This window comes from Prionailurus bengalensis, chromosome D3 (assembly GCF_016509475.1).
Source record: "Prionailurus bengalensis isolate Pbe53 chromosome D3, Fcat_Pben_1.1_paternal_pri, whole genome shotgun sequence".
Lineage (NCBI taxonomy): Eukaryota > Metazoa > Chordata > Mammalia > Carnivora > Felidae > Prionailurus > Prionailurus bengalensis.
In genome coordinates, this window is record NC_057356.1 from 27,041,725 (window position 1) to 27,064,830 (window position 23,106).

The 23,106-nt window shown below is 42.8% G+C and overlaps 1 long non-coding RNA gene across 1 annotated transcript; it reads left to right on the plus strand.

The window, feature by feature from the left end:
* Positions 1–1,172: 1,172 nt before the first annotated feature.
* Positions 1,173–13,465, plus strand: LOC122470456. The gene is made up of 3 exons (XR_006293916.1): positions 1,173–1,429; positions 4,985–5,056; positions 13,227–13,465. It is a non-coding gene; the product is annotated as an uncharacterized LOC122470456 (long non-coding RNA).
* Positions 13,466–23,106: the final 9,641 nt, after the last annotated feature.

Sequence of the window (23,106 nt, forward strand, 5' to 3'; positions counted from 1 at the left end):
GCTTGCCTTTCTTTCCATGAGGAACACAAGTGTTGTCTTAGTGGCTTTCAAATCAGCTTCTGTTGTAAATATGACTATACACATTTTTGATGATAATGTTACTTTCCCTGATGGGGAGAGTGGTGAGTGGCTGCCTCTTGCCAAGTGTAACCTTGGTCACGGGGACATTTACCACTGGCAGTGCAAAACCTGGTAATAAACAGTGTCTTAGGATCTTTTTCGTCAGCAGCAATTTGTCCTGCTTGGGTGAAGAATTTTGTACTCGGCATCCTAAGTGGTCTTGAGAGACACATCCCCAGGAAAATCAACTTCTAACAAGCATCCTATTCATTTGCTTTTGGGGACCTTTGACTCAACAACTGTGTCCCATCTTGCATCCTAAAGTCACCAAGAGAACTGAATAGTGGTGGAAATACTGTATATCATGATCTCACCCCGGTGGTGTTTTCTTTCCTAACATCAGGAGGCTGTAGGAGCACAGGAAGAAGGTATGTATCCTGGAAACTGTTTCTTGCTGAGGAAAATGTTTAGATGGTGATGTAGGTGGGGCATTCTTGTTGTCTTCAGTCTGGAGAGCTACTCTAATTCCAGAGCCTTGGGAGGACTGGTGCTTGTGGGTAGGGGGGAAAAACCGATGTCCCAGGTGTAAAAGTAGGTGATGTTTCTACAGTATAAGAAAGATAACGTATTCTTTGTGTGCGGTGTGACTTTGTGTGCATGAGTCTTGGGGTTGTTCTGTATGTGTGTGTATGTTGTGGGATTGTGACTGTGTATGTCTGCATGTGTGTGTGTGTGTGTGTGTGTGTGTGTGTGTTCTTGAGAGATTCAGAGACAAAGGCATAACAGAGACAGTCACATTGAAAGAGCGGGAGAGAGAGAGAGAGAGAGAGAGAGATGTGGGTTTGCTCAGAGGATATGTGTCACTGACACTGCACAATAACCAATGTCTACATTCTCAAAAAACTCCTCGGGGCGCCTGGGTGGCTCAGTCGGTTGAGCGTCCGACTTCAGCTCAGGTCACCATCTCGCGGTCCGTGAGTTCGAGCCCCGCGTCGGGCTCTGGGCTGATGGCTCAGAGCCTGGAGCCTGCTTCCGATTCTGTGTCTCCCTCTCTCTGCCCCTCCCCTGTTCATACTCTGTCTCTCTCTGTCTCAAAAAATAAATAAATGTTAAAAAAAATAACAAAAAAACTCCTCATACTGCACACTTCAAGGAAAACTGCTGTGCGTGGCTCAGCAGTCACATTCAGTCCATGCAGGTAAGTAAATCCGCCGTATGCTCTGGCCCATGTTCGTATCAAGGAAAAGTCCCTGAGTTTTCTTGAGCAGTACTAACAATGTACTGATATGTGTATTGTGTCCTTCTAGGTGTCCCTGTGGAGGAGAAGATGTGGGCTTTTCCTGTAAGGAGGCACCTGTCTGCTGGTGAGGTGAGCTTGCCTGTCTTCCCCTGAGGAACACAATTACTTTCTTAGTGTCTTTCCAATCAACTTCTGTGGTGAATGTGGCAATATACATGGTAGATGATATGGTTTCTTTCCTTGGTGGGGAGAGTGGTGAGTGGCTGTCTCTTGCCAACTGTTACCTTGGTCAGAGGGACATTTACCACTGGCAGTGCCAAACCTGGTGATAAATAGTGGGCTAGGATTAAGTTTATCAGCAGCAATTTTTCCTGCTTGGGTGAAGAATTTTATAGTCTCCATACTAAGTGAACTTGAGAGACACATCCCCCAGAATATACAACTTCTGACAGCCATCCTATTCATTTGCTTTTGTGGCCTTTGACTCAACCACTGTGTTCCCTATTGGATCCTAATATCACCAAGATCTAAAGAGTGGTGCAATCAGTGTGCCTCGCCTTCTTACCCTTATGCTATTTTCTTTTCTATAGTTTCCTGTGGTCTCTGGAACCATGGAGAATGGTAGGCATTCAGGAATCAATCATTTGCTGTCTTTAGTCAGGGGAGTGCTTCTGATTTTGGGTTTCCGTTGAAATGAGGGCCACAGATGTAGTGACAAAGCGGATTGTCGAAGGGTAAAAACCATGTTCATGTGTTTACAAGCACTCGTGTGGCATTCGGGTAGTGAGTTTGTGTGCATGGAGACTGGGTGAATCTCTTTGTGAACTGACAAGTGTGTGAAGTGAGCAGGTATGTGCTTGTATGTGGTCTCTGTGTGAGAAGTTTATGTTCCTCTAGATTAATACTTCCCTAAAGAGCACAGTTGCTGGTGTGAACTTTGCCATTCATAAGAAAAATCCCATCACCGAGCTTCATGATATGTGTCTGTATGTCAAAGTATATAAATATGGACAATTTAAATATAGTTAGTATATTATACACCAAACATAGCTTGTTTAGGCTGAAAAAAAAAAATCCTATTACTAGCCAGGAAAACATTCACAGGATTCTGAAAGGGAAATATGTTTTCAGAATCCATATGATTCTGTGAATCATGACTTCAGTTCAAGGTAGACCAACTCTGAGGAGGCTGTTTCATTGCCTTCAGGGCACTTGGACCGATCCTGATGAAGGAGAAGGAGCCCTAATGGTATCTAATTGGCCTCTGAGGACAGGAAGCTTATGGAAGTGATGAATTATGGAGGGGTTGGCACAGGCTGTGGGGATAGGGGCTGGACGGGGAGACGAGGCCTTTTTTAACTCCCAATTCCTAGTACTTTCTCTCACCCCTCTACTTTCTGAGGCAGACCCTGAATTTCTAGGCTGAGTTTGTCATCAGGAATAATTTCAGTCCTTGCTCCTGATCCTCCTTGTGTGGGGCACCCGCCAGAGCTGAGACTAGAGTGATCCCAGAGTCCTTGCTCCATCATACTTCAGCAGTAAAGGGATAATTCCCCCAGGGCTACTGCCTTCCTGCCCCTCCTATCCTTTCCCAAAAAGAGATTCAAGGAGCCTGAGAAGGAATCCTCCCCCTCTTAGCTGGAGGGCTGGGGCAGGTGGCCCTTGGTGCAGGCGTATGCCACACCCAGTTCTGGAGGGTATCTGAGAAGAGGATCCTCCAGCTTCTAGAAATCCTTTATCTCAAGATCTTAGTATCCCAGGGGTATGGAAGATAATGCCTGCTGTGTGTGGTTACATGCAGGAATGAAACCAGCAGCCAGGCTCTAAGTGTCCTTGCTCCTTCAAATACTTCAGCTTGAAAGGGTGAGAGCACGATCCAGGGTCTTGGACTAGATCTTAAGCGGGAAATATTGAGGGGTTGCAGAGGGAAGACACGAAGGACATCCAGGCTATGTGAAGGTGGGAGGGGACACCACGGTGGCAGGATTATTTGAATCATTGTAGCATCAGCACCTGGGCCCAGCCCTATCCTCACCAAGGATGACATTTGGGCTCCTTCTGGGTGGGACGAGGCAGGACAAGCCAGCATGCCGGGTGAGAGCACCGTACAGACATCTTCCTAAAAGCCTGGGGAGAGGAGCGTCCTTCCTATGCCAGCCTCTTCTCCATCTACCAGACTCTTTCATTGGTGGACACTGGGGAGGAGCAGACAATGGAGTCAGGGCTCCTGTTCGCCCACCTGGGACGTGTCAGCAGGGATGGAACCAGGGTCAGGCCAGACACAAGTACGTTCCCAGACCCGATCCACCTGGGCCAGCAGGGACCAGTTTTCACTTTTCACCTGCTCCCGGCCGTCACCTGACAGCCAGTCCTTGTCTACACACTGTTGGCCAAGGGTTGTCTGGCTGGAAACACATTCATACAAAAGGGATCTCATCCCATGTGACCAGAGCAGCTGTAGAACATTCTAGTTGCAGAGTTGGTGAGAGGGGCACAGGCTCCAGTGCACAGGGAGCTCAGCAAAGTGGTGGGGGCTGATCCTAGAATGGAGGTGGTCCTTGCTGTGCTCTTTCCTGGCCCAAGGACATCAGTGTGAGAGTTTGTCTGAAAGGTATGGGAACGGACAGGTCCAAATACTGTCTCTGACCTTCCTTCCACTCATGGGCACAGGAGCCACAGCTCTGGATGGTCACTGCAAGGGCACCAACAGCCTCGTCACTGCTCGTCCCCCAGGGGCTCAGCCCTAGGCAGCCCATGTTTGGGCCCGATAAACGCCTGCTGTTCACAGCCTTGGGCTGGGAACTGGTTTAGGGGTGGAAAGGTCCCTCCTCAGTTCACCCAGGCCTGTTGGGCCCCACACTATGCTAGCTGTCTGCCCAGGCACTAGTCCAGATCAGAACGAGAAGGGTGGGCTCCTGGTGCTCCCCCTCTGCCCTGCTGCTCTGGATTACATGCAGCATGAGTGTGGGGGTGTCATGCTCTTCACTCTGTTTATAATGTGCCCCTGCTGGGATTCCCCTAAGACCTGGGTGTTGACCTTCCACTCTAAGTGTCCCCAGGGCCTCACGCAGTGGCTGCCACATATGCATGAGCCCAGGGAGAACCTACAAATGAATGGTCAGATGAGGCCAGCAACCTCCTCTGCAGAAACCTCCAGGACTGGGAGGTCACGTCTTCCTCATGTGTACATCCTAAAGCTGTGCTATCCAGGGCAGCGGCCACTTGCCACATAGCCATTAGCCACACTAGCCACATTTCAGGTGCCCGGCAGACGCATGTTTACAACGCAGAACATTTCCACCCTCACAGAGGGTTCTTCTGGGCAGCTGCTCTGAGCCGGGCACAGGGTCTGCTCGTGGAACCCGCCAAACCCTATGTCTGTCTGTAACAGTTGGAATGTCAGGTTGCGCAGGTGGCCCCTTCTTGCACAGGGGAGAGCTATCATGATCCGGTGCAGCTGGAGAAGTACCAGATGAAGGGGGATCCTTTCTCTTGCTTGAAGGTTTGCAACTGTGGTCAATGCCTTGTGGAAGGGCTCTGCCTCTGCCAAGCCCAGGGAAGGTCTGAGGACCCAGAGGAAGGGCAAGTGATGCCGGCTGAGCCAGCATGGCCTCAGTGGGCATTGCAGGAATGGTGGAGCCCCTGTCTCTAATAACCTGCTTGCTCATGCTTGTGTCTCCAAAGATTTGGTGTTGGAGAGCGTGTCTGACTGTGGAACCGATGATGAATAGTCATCAGATAGGGAACTGCACTCAGGTAGGAATCAATGGGAGAGAGTTCCTGGGAACAGCTGGCTTATACCTGCTGCTTTGTAGACTTAGAGTGGGAGGTATGAAATCAGAAAGACAAAGGAAGGATGTGCAAAGCCTTGTTTTGTTCTTTTAATATAATAGTAGGGTCTTTTAATAGAATAGATGTGTTCTCACTCTGGGCTTTGAATGTGCTCTGTCTGTAACCATCTTTTTAAAGTTTTTTTTTTTTTTTTTTGTTAAACCAAGTTGGTTAACATAGTGTAATAATGGTTTCAGTAATAGAATTTAGTGATTTATCACTTCCATATAACGCCCAGTGGTCATCCGCACCAAGTGCCCTCCCTAATGCTCATCACCTATTTAGTACATCCCTCTACCCAACACCCTTCCAACAGTCCTCAGTGTGTGAAGAGTTAATCAAGTCACTTATGGACTGTCTTCATCTCTGTTTTTATCTTATTTTCCTTCCATTCTCCTATGTTCATCTATTTTGTTAGATTCCACATATGAGTGAAATCACATGATACTTGTCTTTCTCTGACTGACTTAATTTGCTTACCATAACACATTCTAGTTGCATCCACGTTGTTGCAAAAGGCAAGATTTCATTCGTTTGGATCATGGAATAATATTTGCAAAAGGCAAGATTTCAATTTTTTTGGCTCATGCAATAATATTCTATTCTATATCTTCTTTATCCATTCATCAGTCACTGGACACTTTGGCTCCTTCCATAACTTGGCTATTATTGATAGTGCCACTATACACACTGGGGTGCATGTGCCCCTTTGAATCAGCACTCCTGTATCCTTTGGATAAAAATCTAGTCATGCAATTACTAGGACATAGGGTAGCTCTATTTTTAATTTTTTTGCAGACCTCCATACTATTTTCCAGAGTGGCTGCACTAGTTTGCATTCCCACCAACAGTGCAAAAGTGTTCCCCCTTCTCCGCATCCTCGCCAACATCTATTGCTACCTGCGTTGTTAATTTGAGCCATGCTGACAGGTGTGAGGTGGTATCTCATTCTGCTTTTGATTTGTATTTCCCTGATGATGACTGCTGTTGAGCCTCTTTTCACGTGTCTGTTAGCCATCTGGTTGTCTTCTTGGGAAAAACGTCTGTTCATGTCTTTTGACCGTTTCTTCCCTGAATTCTTTGGTTTTTGGGTGTTGAGTTTGATAGTTCTTTACAGATTTTGGAAACCAATCCTTTATCTGATATGTCATTTGCAAATACCTTCTCTGATTCCATCAGTTTTGTTGATTGTTTCCATTGCCGTGCAGCAGCTTTTTATCTTGATGAGGTCCCAAGAGTTTTGTTTTTGTTTGTTTGTTTTGTTTTTGTTTTTTGCTTTTGTTCCCTTTCTCTCCGGAAACATGTCTACTAAGACGTTGCTGTGGCTGAGGTCAAAGAGGTTGTTGCTTGTTTTCTCCTCTGGGATTGCGATGGTTTTCTGTCTCACATGTAGGTCTTTCATCCATTTTGAGTTCATTTTTGTGTATAGTGTAGGTAAGCGGTCCCATTTCATTCTTCTGCATGTCACTATCCTGTTTTCCCAATACCATTTGTTGAAGAGACTGTCTTTTTCCATTGGCTATTCTTTCCTCTTTTGTCAAAAATGACTTGGCTGTACACTTGTGAGTCCATTTCTGGATTCTCGATTCTGTTCCATTGATGTATGTATCTGTGTTTGTGCCAGTACCATACTCTCTTAGTGATTATAGCTTTGTAACATAGCTTGAGGTCTGGAATTGTGATGCTTCCATGTTTGGTTTTCTTTTTCAACATCACTTGAACTATTCGGGGTCTTCTCCGGTTCCATACATATTTTAGAATTGTTTGTTCTAGCTCTGTGAAGAAGGCTGATGTTATTTGATAGGGATTGCGTTGAGGCTGTAGATTGCTTTGGGGAGTATAAATGTTTGAACAGTATTTTTTCTTCCAATCCATGAGCGTGGAATGTCATTCCAATTCTTTGTGTCTTCTTCAATTTCTTCATAAGCTCTCGATACTTTTTAGCATACAGATCTTTTACCTCCTTGGATACGTTTATTCCTATGTATCTTATGGTTTGGGATGCAATTGTTAATGGGATAGATTCCTTAATTTCTCTTCCTTCTGCTTCATGATTGGTGTACAGAATGCAATTGATTTCTGTACATTGGTTTCATATCCTGCGACTTTGTGGAATTCATGTAACGGTTCTAGCAGTTGTTTGGTGGAGTCTTTTTTTTTTTAATATGAACTTTATTGTCAAATTGGTTTCCATACAACACCCAGTGCTCATCCCAAAAGGTGCCCTCCTCAAAGCCCATCACCCACTTTCCCCTCCCTCCCACCCTCCATCAACTCTCAGTTTATTCTCAGTTTTAAAGAGTCTCTTATGGTTTGACTCCCTCCCTCTCTAACTTTTTTTTCCTTCCCCTCCCCCATAGTCTTCTGTTAAGTTTCTCAGGATCCACATAATAGTAAAACGTATGGTATCTGTCTTTCTCTGTATGGCTTATTTCACTTAGCCTAACACTCTCCAGTTCCATCCACGTTGCTACAAAAGGTCATATTTCATTCTTTCTCATTGCCAAGTAGTATTCCATTGTGTATATAAACCACAGTTTCTTTATCCATTCATCAGTTGATGGACATTTAGGCCCTTTCCATAATTTGGCTATTGTTGAAAGTGCTGCTATAAACATTGGGGTACAAGTGCCCCTATGCATCAGCACTCCTGTATCCCTTGGGTAAGTTCCTAGCAGTGTTATTCCTGGGTCATAGGGTAGATCTATCTTTAAGTTTGTGAGGAACCTCCACACTGTTTTCCAGAGTGGCTGCACCAGTTTGCATTCCCACCTACAGTGCAAGAGGATTCCCATTTCCCCGCACCCTCTCCAGCATCTATAGTCTCTGGATGTGTTCACTTTAGCCACTCTGACTGTCGTGAGGTGGTATCTCAGTGTGGTTTTGATTTGTATTTCCCTAATGAGGAGTGCCATTGAGTATCTTGTCATGTGCCTGTTGGCCATCTGGATTTCTTCTTTGGAAAAGTGTCTATTCATGTCTTCTGCCCATTTCTTCACTGGAGGATGTGTTTTTTGGGTGTGGAGATTGGTGAGTTCTTTATAGATTTTGGAAACTAGCCCTTTGTGTGATATGTCATTTGAAAATATCTTTTCCATTCCATTGGTTGCTTTTTAGTTTTGTTGATTGTTTCCTTTGCAGTGCAGAAGCTTTTCATCTTGATGAGGTCCCAGTAGTTCATTTTTGCTTTTAATTCCCTTGCCTTTGGAGATGTGTCAAGTAAGAAATTGCTGCAGCTGAGTTCAGAGCGGGTTTTTTCCTGCTTTCTCCTCTAGGGTTTTGACGGTTTCCTGTCTCGCATTCAGGTCCTTTATCCATGTTCAGTTTATTTTTGTGAATGGTGTAAGAAAGTTCTCTAGTTTCATTCTTCTGCATGTTGCTGTCCAGTTTGTTCTTGCTAACTTTCCATTACACACATAAAATGATGATACACAGGCTACTGTTAAATTTTAAGAGTAAATATGGGAGAAAACTAAATTCAGAGTGGGAAAGTGAGTTTCACAGGAGGGTACTTTACCTTGGTACCAAATCGAAGTCTTGGCTAGCTGATGGAGGCCATGAATCATCAGGACCAGGTTTGTCAGAAAGCCTTTAGAGCAAAAATATACAACAAAACCATGTTCATTTTTTTAAAAACAAAATTTAAAAAATTAAGGGAAAGGTCAGCTACCTTTTATTCAACGAAGTTTGTTGGCATAATTAAAAGTTGGCCTCTGCTTTTTCCATTAAGTTTTATTTTAATTCCAGTAATATTAACATCCAGTGTTATATTAGTTTAAGTTGTATAATACAGTGATTCACCAACTCCATACTCACACCGTGCTCATCATGACAAGGGCACTCCTTCATCCCCATCACCTCTTTCACCCCTCCCACCACTCACCTCCTCTCTGGGAACCATCCGTTCTCTGCAGTTAAGAGCCTGTTTCTTGGTTTGTCTCTCCCTTTTTTTTCTTCCTTTGCTCATTTGTTGTTTCTTAAGTGCTACATGAGTAAAATCATATGGTATTTTTCTTTCCCTGACTTTGCTTACCATACTACTTTTGGGCACCATCAAGGTCATTGCAAATGGCAAGATTTCATTGTTTCATGGTTGAGTAATATTCCAGTGTGTGTGTGTGTGTGTGTGTGTGTGTGTGTGTGTGTCTATGCATATACATATCCACACACATACATACATATAGGACTATTTCTTCGTTTACTCGTTTGTCAATGGACACTTGTGCTGGCTATTGGAAATAATGCTGCAATAAACACAGGGGTGCGTGTGTCCCATGGAATTCGTGTTTTTGTATTCTTTTGGGTAGTATCCAGGAGTGCAATTAGTGGATCATAGGAGAGTTCTGTTCTTAATTTTTTGAGGAACCTCCATAATGTTTTCCACAGGGGCCGCACCCATTTGCATTTCCACCAACAGTGCAAGAGGTTTCCTCTGTCTCCACATCCTCGCAAACACTTGCTTCTTGTGTCTGGGAGTTTAGCCATTCTGACAGGTGTGAACGTGGTATCTTGTTGTAGTTTTGGGGAGCATCTTTTCAGGTGTCTGTTGACCATCTGTATGTTGTCTGTGGAAAAATGTCTGGTTATGTCTTCTGCTCATTTTTAAACTGGGCTTTTCTGGAGGGGGAGGGATGCTGACTTGTATCCATTTTTTATACATTGTGGATACTAACCCTTTACAGGATTTGCAAAACATTTGCAAATATGTTCTCCCATCCCAGAGGTTGCCTTTTAGTTTTGACGGTTTCCTTCACTGTGCAAAAGCTTTGTAGTTTGATGTAGTCCCCTTAGTTTATTCTTGCTTTATTTCCCTTGGCTCAGGAGACATAACTAGTAAAATGTTGCTACAGCCAAAGTCAGAGAAATGACAGCTTGTGCTCTCTTCAAGGATTTTTTATGGTTTCAGGTCTCACACTTAGGTCTTTAATTCATTTTGAGTTTATTTCTGTCTATGGTAGAGAAATTGGTCCAGGTTCATTCTTTGGCATGTGGCTTGTCCAGTTTTCCCAACACCATTTGGTGAAGAGACTGCCTTTTCCCCACTGGACAGTCTTTCCTGTTTGTGGAAGATTAACTGACCATACAGTTGTGGATTTATTTCTAGGTTTTTGGTTCTATTCCATTGAGCTATGTGACTATTTTTACGCCAGTACCAACCATACTGTTTGGATTACTAGACCTTTGGAATACAATTGAAATCTGAGATTACGATACCTCCAGTTTTCCTCTTTTGCAATATTGCTTTTGCCATTCAAGGTCTTTTGTGGTTCTATACAATGGTTAGGATTGTTTGTCTAGCTCTGTGGCAAATGCTGTTGGTATGTTGACAGGGATTGCATTACATCTGTAGATTGCTTTGGATAGGTAGTGTAGACATTTTAAAAATATGTATTCTTCCCATCTATGAGCATCAGATGTCTTTCTAATTCTTTCTGGCATCTTCAATTTCTTTCATCAGTGTTTTACAGTTTCCAGAGTACAGGTCTTTCATACTTTGGACCCTGTTTTAAAAAGGCTTTCAGTTCTCTATTTTGCCTCCACCTCTCCTAACCTGTGAAATCTCCAGGAAAGACCCAGCCTGAGTTTCCCAACCAAGTGTGGCAGGCAGGGAATTCTCTGAAACGGTTGAAAATTAAATCTATAAACATTACCACAATGACTTCTCACCTCACATATGTCAGAATGGCTCAATTTCAACTCACAGGAAACAACAATCATTGCTCAGGGTGTGGAGAAAAAAACCCCTTGTGCACTGGTCATGGGATGTAAATTGGTATCACCACAGCAAAAGCCAGTATGGAGGGGCCTCAACAAATTAAAAATACAAATACCATAAGCTCCAGTAATTTCACTACTGGGTATTTCTTTATCCAAGGGAAATGGAATACTAATTTGAAAAGATATATGCACCCCTATCCTTATTATAGCATTATTGACAATAGACAAGATATGGAAGCAACCCAAGTGTCCATCAATACATGAACAGACCACGTACACACACACCCATACACACACACACACACACACACACACACACACTGGAATACTACACAGCTATAAAACAGAATGAGATCGTGTCATCAGCAACATCATGGATATACCTAGACAGTATGAGGCTAAGTGAAATAAGTCAGACAGAGAAAGACAAATCTTATATGATTTCACTTGTACGTCGAATCTAAAAAAGGGAACAAATGAACAAACAGAGAAAAAGCAGAAACAGACCCATGAATGCAGAAAATTGACTGTTGCCAGAAGGGAGGGGAGGTGGGGGATGGACAAAGTGGGTGGAGGGGAGAGGGAAGTTCAGGTTTCCAGTTATAGAATGACTGAATCACAAGGATCAAAGGTACACCATAGAGAATCTAGTCAGTGATATCGTAATAGCATTATACATTAACAGATGGGAGCTACATTAAAGCGAGCATGGAGGAACATCCAGAGTTGTTGCATCACACATTACATTGTGATTCAGGTAGACCTCCGTTTAAGTAAATATACGAAAGTGAAGTTTTCTATGTTATGAGTGGAAGTACTAACTAGAGATTAAAAGATTAAAAGTTCCCAAGGCCAACTCTTTTCCTACACTGGTCTTGCCGTATTGAGGTCCATCATAACTATCAAGTCCTTAAAAACCTTCAGGGGCATTCAGCTCCCCAAGGAGAGAGACTGCGATCAAAATGGCCCTGGTAGTTGTGCCTCTATTTCTCTATTCGCTGCCTGAATATTTTCTTCCCTATGAGCTCCCACTCCTACATCCCTCTTCAGCACGGTTTAGTGGCATTCTCCAACCTTTCAATCTTTAGCCTATGAAGGCACAGACTCCTACAACAAGGATGGGCTCAAATGACCGAGGGTAGGAGCCATGTCCTGCTCCTGGAGAACAAGCTAATTGGGAGTCTCAGTCATCCACACAGTCACCTCAACATAGGCATGTTATCACCTATCCAGATGAAGCTCCCTTACTGATTTGACAAGTCAGTCCTACCCCTGCCCAGCCCTACAGGTATGTGGGAAGGGCATCACAGATTCAGGAAATAGAGGTGGAGTGAGGAGACAGCTTGCCTTGGGCCATACATCTCTGTAGTTCAGAATCTCCACATCCAACCCCCAATTCCTTGAGAGGATCTAAGCCATCCTCCCTAAGTGGGTGTGCAAGTAGATGATATCATATTTCTATTTGCTATAAACAGACTCTTCCCAACAGCTCAAATGATTTTTAATCTCTATCAACAGAAAATCTGAAGTATACTCGCACCTTCAATGAAGCCAACAGACACAAAAGCAGAAACCTGGTCAGGACCCTCTTGAACCTCTATTTGGATATGCCTTTCTAAGCAACTCCCCTAATCCTGGGTCCTTCATTCCTGTCATTCACCTTTATCTCACTTGGCATAAACCCCCATCTTCTGACATCTTTTCTAAAACTCTTATTCCTATCCAGCGCAGTGTTCTTCTTGAAACCTGGTCTCCTCTGCTAATTCGATTCTTACCATCCTTCATTGTATTCATTAGACCCGCTCCCCAGCTTTCTATTATTAAAACATTTGCCTGCAAGGTGAAGACAAAAACAAAGGAAAGAAAGAAAGAAAGAAAGAAAGAAACCCGAATTTAAATCTCATTTCTGTCACTTATCATATCCAAATAGATCACTTCAATCTCTTTTGAGTTTCAAATTCTCCATGGAAACAACCATTGGGCAAGGAAGGTAAACATAGGTTGAAGTACCAGAGGGTATTTTGATGAATTAATCTCTGAAGTTCCCTAAATCTTGAGATTCTAAGTGCTTTTGATTTGGCCTCTGGAAATATGGAGAGTCCTTAGATGGCAGAAGTGGAAAAATTAATGGAAAAAAAAGAAATACCAAGAAAACCAGAGAAGAAAGTAAAAAGGCAAAAACACAGTACAGAAAAGTCATGGGGAAAAAAATCTACAAAAAAAGCAAATGCTTCCTAGAATTAGTCAAGGGTACTAGCCCAAAGGGAAACCAGACTGGGAACTTAGGCAACAGAGAATCATATAGCAATATCCTCAAAACAGAGGCTGAATTTAATTAACGTAACTTGGTCTACAACTAGATATCCTTCCCTTACAGAAAACTCAATCGTCTCAAGAAGAGGAGATATCACCACATCTAAGGAGCTGCCTGACTAGATCTCATTATGTAAAAGCCATGACACCATGGCCATAGCTGACATCCACCCTAAAATCTCTGATGGTAAAAACAAGGGACTAGTTACCACTGCACTAATTACTTTTGTTAGCACTAGTGGTCAAATATGTAAGGGCAAATGCTTGGACTAACCTGGTTTCTTAAGAAAACCCTAAATTAAAGTTCTGACATCATTACCTTTGATATTCTGAGTTGATTTGCCCTAGGATCTGTGTCTTCATCTCAGTGCTGCTGAGGAACCAGAGAATGGATGTGGAAGCTACACAGGCTGACAGGCAAACCCCCTGGTCAGCTACTCATTAACTATGGAATCATGGGTCGAGTAATCAACCTCCCTGAACCACAGTTGCCATAGTAATAAAAAGTAGGCTACAATAACACAGATACTTTGCAAAGCTATGCAATGACTATATAACTTAACAGATGTTATGCATAGGTTATAGTGTCTCGTCCAGGGTAGAACACTCAACAACTGCTTTAGTTCTCTGCATTCCCTTAGGAAACACATAATCTTCTTTTCATACATTTCCTTTCCTTTCCTTTCCTTTTCCATTTCCTTTCATTTCATTCCTTTATACTTTGAGAGTGAGTGCACACAGAAAGAGGGAAAGATATTCCAAGGAGGCTGTCAGTACATAACCCGATGTGGGGCTTGAACTCACAAACCCGAGTTGAAATCAAGAGTCACACCCTTAACCGAATGAGTCACCCAGGTGCCCCAACAAATGTCATTTTTACAAATCCATAAAAATCCTACCTGGTTATAGAGTCTTCCTCAGCATTCTTATCTGCTCCTAGAGAAGAAAGCAAAATACATGTTAAATCAACAATCGAAAAATATAGGAAATTACGGCTTATGATTTGTTCAAAAGTATTCCTTTGGGACCACACCTGGAAACCACACTACACTAAATGGTAATTGTACCATTGGTAGGCTTAAAGCACTAAGAAATATTACCTTCTCCTCTATATGGACCAAAAGCAAGAATGGGTTTTATCAGAATTTGACACCTACAGGTGAACTGATGTTTCCAATGACCATCACTGACCGACTCTATGACGCTCGAGGAAAATGGTGTCGTTAGGTCAATGTTTATCCTAAGTTGACAATGTCAAACTGAAACTAGCATGATTTTTCTGGACTTCCACTACTAGAGGAGTTAAAAAAGAGTATCTTTATTTTGCTGTAACACGCACGGCAGAACTTTCCCCACTCCTCAGCAGACACTGTTCAGTTTTAGGACGAAACACCCCCTCACAAAGTGTGCTCTATAGCTATTGTACTTTGCAGCATGGCCAAACCATAGCAAACAGACTCTCCCTGGCCTTATTTCCAATGGGAAGTTCAGGAAGAAGGATTTGGCATTCCGGTTTGATAAAGTTCTAACCTCTTGAGACTGTCTCCTTCCGTTGCTAGAGAGTCTATCTAGACCTACCGCACATCACAGAGGAGGATGATCCCAATGTGCATGCTATGTAGTGGTTCATGATGTCATTTTTCTCAACCCTCCCCATTAGGTGACACACATCTAGAGAAATGATGCTTTTTTTCATGGAAGGCATATGTCATCAGATCCTCTACTGATGAGCAACAAAACAAAACAAAGGCAAAGAATATCTTGAATGCCTACTTTCAATTACCAGGGAATTTTAACTTTCTAAACATTCAAAGATATCCACTGTATGATTCTAACTATTTGACACTCTGGAAAGAGCAAGGCTATGGAAGTAAGGGTTGGGGTGAATGTAGGGATAAAGGGGCACAGCACAGAGGACCTTGAAGGCAGTGAAACTCTTTCACATGATACCACAAAGGTGGATTCACATCATTACACATTTGTTAAAACTCATAGAACGCATAACACCAAGGCTGAACACTAATGCAAATTAGAGACTTTGCCTGAAAATGATGCGTTTAGTGTCCGTATAAAATGCTCCACTGTTGTCAGGGTGCCTGGGTGGCTTAGTTGGTTCAGCGTCCAAGTCTGGATCTGAGCTCAGGTCATGACCTCACAGTTCATGGGATCAAATCCTGCATCAGGCTCTGTGCTGACAGCACAGGATTCTTTCCCCTCTCTTCTCTGCCCCTTTGCTGCTCACACGCATGCATGCTCTCTCACTCAAAACTAAACAAAGGAACTGAAGAAAAGATACTACTCAAAATGGACCACTGTCGTGCAAGATGTTGACAACAGGGGAGGCTAGGCGTGTAGGAGCATGGTATGGTATATGGAGACTCTCTGTACTTTCTATTATATTTTGCTGTGAACTTAAAACTGCTGTAAGTAATAAGGCTCGTTAAATGTAAAAAACAACAACAAAACACGGTATCCATTGAAGCTACTCTTACCATATATTAACGCATGATACGGTCACCTTGAAAATTAAGATAGAGATCAAAGTAACACAGTAGGGGGACTGTCTCCCATATGGAAGTATATGAAAATACATAAAGCAAAATACAAAAATACAAAAGTTATTTGTATACTTAGGAAAGAAAACAATTGGTTAATATGATCAAGTATCTTATAACTATAAACAGGGATTCAGCACTATAGGAATAAAACCTGGGTTTTCCATATAATTAAGAGATTTTATTCTAATTTTAAATCAAAAATCATTATGTTGATCGTATCTAAGAATCATAATGAAAGCTTAATCACATCAAAAAAGATTATAATGACCTAATATGGCCCCTGTCTTTTTTGTCCAAAACCTACTTCATACGGATGATGAAACTGAAACCAGTACCATGGTAACCGTCATATTACTTGCTATTAAAATAAAATTTTAAGACACCACCAAAAATTAAGTCAGGGCTATAATTCCTATACAGAACAGGTTTCGTCCAGCAGGCCAAAGATGGCTACCCTCAGAACATCCTCCTTGAATGACTGGCCCTTGGTTGTTCCCTGGGATCTTGGATTTAAGGAGGGTTCTCACCATTCCCTACCTGGTCAATAGTGGCTCACTGTGCCTAAGTGCTGGTACAATCAGTGTGATTAAGGCTGTACACTTGATTTCCTTCTGGAAACCTGGAATTTTGGGACATGCTAAGGAGAAGATGCCTATGTGATTAGCATTTGATGAAAACCTCGGGCACTGAGTATCCATAAGCCTCGTACTGGCAGACAACATTTCACTTGCGCTGTCCTAATTTCGTGCTGGAGGAATTAAGCACATCCTAACTCCATAAAGAAAGGATTCCTGGAAGCCTGCGCTTGGTCTCCTCTGGACTTCACCCCATGCACCTTTTCTCTGTGCTGATTGGCCTTCCTAGCCTGTCCCCATACCAAACCACAGGCATGAGTACAACTATATGCTGAGTCCTGTGAGCTCTTCTAGTGAATAATCAAATCTGGGTGTCGTTGGGGTGCCTCTAACACAACTGCGTTATATGAAATTTTTATCATTTGGGTTGATGTCTTACACGTGGTTACAGTCAGAAGGTTATGTCACAGAATACCTTTCCTGGAAACTCTTTTTCTTGGTATTTGCCTGGAAAATTCCTCCATTCCTATATATCCATTTGAAGAAAGTTTAAGAGGAATAGATGAAATCATGATCTCAGAAAGTGTGAAACAAGCAACAATCCTAGAAGTAACAGGGATTGTTCTAGAAAAAACAGAACTATCAGACCCAGTATAAAAACATTCTACCGATTATAGTTTTTTTGTTTCTTTTCCTTAATTTCTTAGAAAATTAAAAATATAGTTCACCTATTAAAGGCAGTTATTGCCAAAATAATCAAAAAGTCATAATTACTGTGTCCAAATTGTCAGGGGAATTATCCACTCCACCCTGAAAACAGCAGATTTGAGCATTGAAGATCAATAGGACCCATTTGGGGGAAGGCAAAGTGAGTTATCTTCTATATAATTGGTTCAAAACTTGGTATTCCAATTGGCCACATATTCTTGTTAAGTCACAGCTTAACCAATTTGTGAAAAAAATATTAAAGCAGTTCACTTTAAAACTGTACCCTACAAAAATTTCTACCTGACAATCCAGAAAATGCTTTCAATCTTGACAGGACATCACCACTGACACTATCACTATCACTATCACTGTGTGTACAGGTAGAAAGTCGTTTTGCCTAAGAAACGTATAAATATGACACAAACTTGAGATTAGGTAGCCCAATGCCTTAGAAGGAAATATACATATATGTTCAACATGCATATGGTGCAAATGTATTCTAATAGTAGTAGATTCCAAGACAATTTTCCTTAGAGCTTTCTTTAGGGATGAAATTCAGAAAGGCAGACTAAAAGGAGAGATATCAGAAGAAAGCCAATCAAAAGAAAATAAAGAGAGACAGCACTAACAAAATACAGTCAGGTATTCAAAAATAACAAAAAAGACACAAGCAAAAATAATCCCGTATTGACTTTTTTACTGACATCACTAGAATTCCCAAACTACGGAGAACTAGTAGATTCAGCGCATCACCTGACATTTTCTCCTTGTTATGATATTAGTTTTCTGCAATAACATATTGACACGAGGTCGGTTTCTCCAGTCTGCTGCTCTAGAAACTATTTCTGATCAAAACTTAAAGCTATTAAAAATACAGCTGTCTCGGGATTCCATTCCAGAGACAGGGCCTGACAGTGGCTTCCAGCTGTTGCTGCCAGATTTTTGTCCCAGTATTCATCCAGAAGAGTTCATCAAGGACTTGAGGAAAACCTCAAGTACTCCCGCAAGCAGCAGGTAAGAACGACAACACTTTTCCTCACACTTGACTCCTAGGTTTTGACAATTATGGAAAAATGCTGGGCAAGTATACTCACCAGGCTAGACCATTTTCCCTTGACCCTGCCTGGGTAGGTGTTGCATTTACAAAAAGTTAGATAGGACCTTGGTTGATATGTTATTGGTCCACGTTTGGACACCGAAAGCACCAACCACGTAAATAAAAGGCCTTAAATCACAAATTGTTCTTTGAAAAGGTTACCACCAGAGAACTTTTAAAAGTTAAATCCAACTTTCTTTGTAGTAATTTGATAAAATACTCCTGCTTGAAGTTTTTGAAAATTTTCTCCACATCACTTCCTCTAATTCCTCGCCTACTTTTTCCCTAGCACTCCTCAGTCTTCTTTACTAACTGCCATTCTTCCATCCATCCTCTCTAAAATGGTATCCCCAGGGTTTGTTCACTGGCCTTCTCATTCTCCATGTTCTCCATCATGGACAAGCTCAATCTTTATCCAAGCTATGACTCTGCCTAATAATTCTCAGCAGATTATTTCAAATCTGCACCTCCAATCTTGAAGGTCTATCTCCAGCTGGAAACTCCTATTATTCAATTATCCAATTACTGAGAATATCCTACATGGATATTCCATCAAAGTCAACATCTACAGAAAACTACTGGTCTTCCTCATTCCTGCTGCTCTCCTCTGTTCATCTGATAAAGTCCTACTCATTCTTCATGTCCAATTTAAATGCTGGCGCACAACCTGGAAACCTCTGAATCTTCTGAGAGTTCTCTCTCACCCCCTAACTTTTCATATTCAAGAATCACAAATTCGTATTAACTATACTGTTTCTGTCTCTGCTTTATCTTTCCGCTGCCACTGCCCTAGTCAAACATGAGTTCTTAACTGATGATTTTCGCAGGGAAAAAAAAGCCACCAAATATTATTGTTATTTCTTAAATGAATAAAAAATTTTCAGCAAAACAAATGAGAAAGACACAAGGCCCAGAAAAAAAAATCATGGAATAAATTGAACCCCCTGACGTTTTCAATCTACACAGCTGAAAATTTCACAATGGACTAATACTAGGCCATGTGTACTGAGTGTTCTGGTTTCAGATTCTGGTTTGTCTGGTGGAGGGTAACATGAGAGAGGGTGTAGGGAGAAGGAGAGGAGAAAACTCTGGAATAGCAAATTGGATGGGACTCCCAGACATCACTTATGGACTCGGTGTCCTGCCCTGAGTCCAGCCCAGTCCTTGGGTATAGCAGGTTCTTAGTATTAAGCACACCTGAGATGCATCCTTCAGTAAGGAGCTGCCTCTTCATGGCACTTGGGACTCTTCCCAGTAAGTCTTCTCTCATGCCTTTCAGAAAAGTTGTACCATTTTCTGCCCACTGGCATTAACGGGTCATGCACTGAATTTGTTCCTGCGCTCCATAGAGTCTACATCACTACTTATGACTGGTCTTTCACCAACAGAATAGAAGGGCCTCAGGGGAAGGATCTCTTCTTTCTCTGCTTTCTCCAATAGAGATAACAGTACCTGACCAGGACTAGGCACTCAATTCATATGTTAAGAGAGAATCGATGGATGCATGAATGATTGATTACATTTAATGATGAATCCCTGGGAAATCTGACTGACTTATAACTTTTTTTTCTTTAAAGTTTATTTATTTTTGACAGAGAGAGAGACAGAGAGAGACAGACAGAGCATGAGTGGGGGAGGGGCAGAGAGAGGGAGACAGAGAATCTGAAACAGGCTCCAGGCTCTGAGCGGTCAGCACAGAGCCTGATGCAGGGATCGAACTCACAGACCGAGAGATCATGACCTGAGCCGAAGTCGGATGCTCAACTGACTGAGCCACCCAGGTGCACCTGACTTATAACTCTTATAAACAACCCTAATTGCCACAGAGTTGATCTGATTATCATTACTTTCCTGATGACATGCAGGAATCTGCCAGTGTTCTTTCTGGGCAAAAAAAAAAAAAAAAAAAAAAAGGAGTGGAGGGCAGTGGGAGAGAAGGTGGTATTTAAGTTGGAAAACTGGGGATACACAGTCAAAAAGTGGTAGACAACTAAATTCAATTTGGATATACAGTTTGTACATATACTGGACCTACACACACATTCTTGCATGAACTTATGTATGTATGTATTTACTTACACTTGAAATGAGATAACACAATCACACACCAAAATAAACCTAATGGAAGAGGCTGACAAAATGGAAGGTGAAAAAACTAAGGTGGTTCTTTAAGAAATCAAGATAGCAGCTAAGCAGCTAAACCACCAAGAAGCCTAATGAAGACAAAAAGAAAGCGCCGAGAATCTTTGCAAAGATAATGAAGAAATGATCACAGAGAGGGAAAGGATGAGAAGAGGAATAATTAGCAGGCCTCTGCAAAGTAATGGAGAAACCTGGGTCAAAGGGATGGTTGTCTACACCACCTTGCATAAAATCACATCAATTGCTCCCTCTCTGCTTCCTTCATGTTTCCCTCCCACACCTTGTTTCCATGCCTCTGCTTCCAGGAGATAGATCACATGCTACATGTTCCTACCCAAAGAAAGAAATAACCACGAAAGAACACACATCCATTTCTGGAGGTGATGAATATGTTTAGTACCTTCGTTATAGTGATGGTATTACAGGGGAGTGCATAGGAGAAAATTCATCAAGATGTATACAATCAATGTGTGCAATTTGTTGTAAAAAGAGGGAGACAGACAACATAAAGGTAATGCAGCAAATGTTAACAGCTGATGAATCTCAGTTAACAAGTGAATTGAGTTGATCAATATATGGAGATGCTTTGTGCTGTGCTTGAATTCGTCTGCCCACCACCCCCACAGGTTTCAAATTGTATCAAAATGAAGAGGCCTAGAAGCTGTGAAGAAAGCATTTGTGCATTCCTACTTAGCGAAGCACAATGTAACTCTGTCAACTGAGAGAAGAGGCAGAGCTGAAATAAAAACAAAGTTATTTATTTGGGGTCTCAGAATTGCAGTTTGGGAAAGACACATTTGGGCAGCAACCAAAGTAGTGCCTCTACCCTCCCCACCCCCATCCAGGGAATAAAAGGAAAAGGTTTTTGAAGACAAAAGGGAATGCTTGTATATGTCGTTTACTAAGAATTCTGATGACCAGATTGGTGTTGGTGGAGGAAACTAAATTTGGGGACTATAACTGGTGTCTAAGGCTATCACTAAGCAGGGTCTCTTACTATAGCAAGCTGCAGGTGTTTGGGCCAGGTCCCTGGAAGAGTTGCAGTTTGGCCCGGTTCCACCATTTGTGGTTCTCCTACCGGTGAGGATGTGCATAAGGCCCATCTCCTTACTGGCCTTTGGCTCCATTTGAAAACCTGTTGACATAAGTGACTATTTCATTTCACCCTTCACAATGTAATATATTGAATATGAGAATATTAAGAAGCCAAAAGTGAAGCTTGGGCTCATGTCCGTGTTGTGTTTCAAGCAGGCAACCCAGACCCTAAAGCCCTTAATGCAGTGGCTGGCACACAGTAGGTCCTCAATATATGGTTCTAATATAATGGGGGGGGGGTTGGCTACCAAGCAACCATTTCACATTCTCTGGGCTCCCCAAGGACTCTCACTGTAGATAGTGGGGTGGTGGGATTGTGACTGAGACTCCCGTTGCCCAGCAAGAAGCAGGCGTAGGTCTCAGGCCAGGCCAATAGGATGCTCCCTCCTTGGAACGGGAACCTCCAACAGCTGGAGCTCCTTCCACCTGAGTGGTGGCACCCTAACCACTCTGTCCTTGCCAGGCGACTATTCCCATGGGTCTCTCTTTCTGGAGCTACCTTGCTTTCAACCCAGTCCTCCAGGCCCCCCTTGGACTCTGGGAATGCCCATTATCCTTCCAGCTTACTTTCTTTTCCCTAAGCTAGTCAAAATCATCTTCTCTGGCTTATGGCACTGACAAATGGGGAAAAGGGGACTCTGAATCCCCTCAGCAAGAGGGCATGCTCTGAGCTGTGACAGGAGGGCTGAAACCTGGGGGGCTTTTGAGGGCAGGATGCAAGTCCTTTAAGTGGACTTCAAGGCCTCAACAGGCCTTGGAAGACTGCCAATCCTTCTTGTTCATGCCACTCCAGCCCCACTGGCCTCCTAGCTATTTGTCATACCCAGTGGCACACTCGTACCTCAGGGCCTTTGCACTTGCTTTTCCCTTTGCTTGGAATGCTCTCCCTCCAGAAATCCCCCAATGTACTCTTCTCTTCTTTGCTCAAATGGCATCTCCTCATGGGGCCTCCCTCAAGCACCCTACTTCAAAAATACAAACCCCACCTGTCTCCTTGATCCCTGGGGATCATATTGAGATGGAGGAGTGGGGGTGGGGTTTACAGCACCCAGTTTTCAGAGCTTGGCTGACAGCATTCTTCCCTGGAGGAGCAACCAAGTAGAGATGGTAGCCAGGGTCTCTGACCATCTGCCAATCTGAGCTGGTGGCCCAGTCTGGTTGGGGATTTAGGTCCACAGCAAATAAGCCATACACATCTTGGAGCCTGTTCAATACACATGCCTTGGCAGGGAATCAGGCTCAAGGCCCTGCCTGATATTCCCACCTGCCAGAACAGGAACCCTAACCAGATTACCGGGGAAGCTGCACAGACAATCCTACAGCCCCATTTGTATATAGTAGGAGTTGCACAGAGAGCCCAGCCAGTGGTTTTGCCAATCTACAGAGCTGAGTCACTTGTCTGTGGGGTCAGGGAACTTGGTGGGGAGTGCTTCCTGATTCCAGTACCCATCCAGCCAGTCATACCAGTCTTGGAGGGCCTGTTCTACAATTACACCCAGGCAAGGAAGTTAATTCAAAGCCTGTGTACTGCAGAATATAGCCCAGTCCCACATCACTAGGACACCTAATCAGAGAACCTTGAGAAGCCGTGTAACCCCTCCCACATTGTGCTCCAGGCCAGGAGCCAGCTTAGCAAGGTGGAGAGGAGAAGGATATGTGTTTGGAGAGGCCTGGAAATTTTTTTAATGGTTTATCCTAGTAATTTTAACAGCTTTTTAAAAATATTTATTTATTTATTTATTTATTTATTTATTTTTAAATGCTTATTTT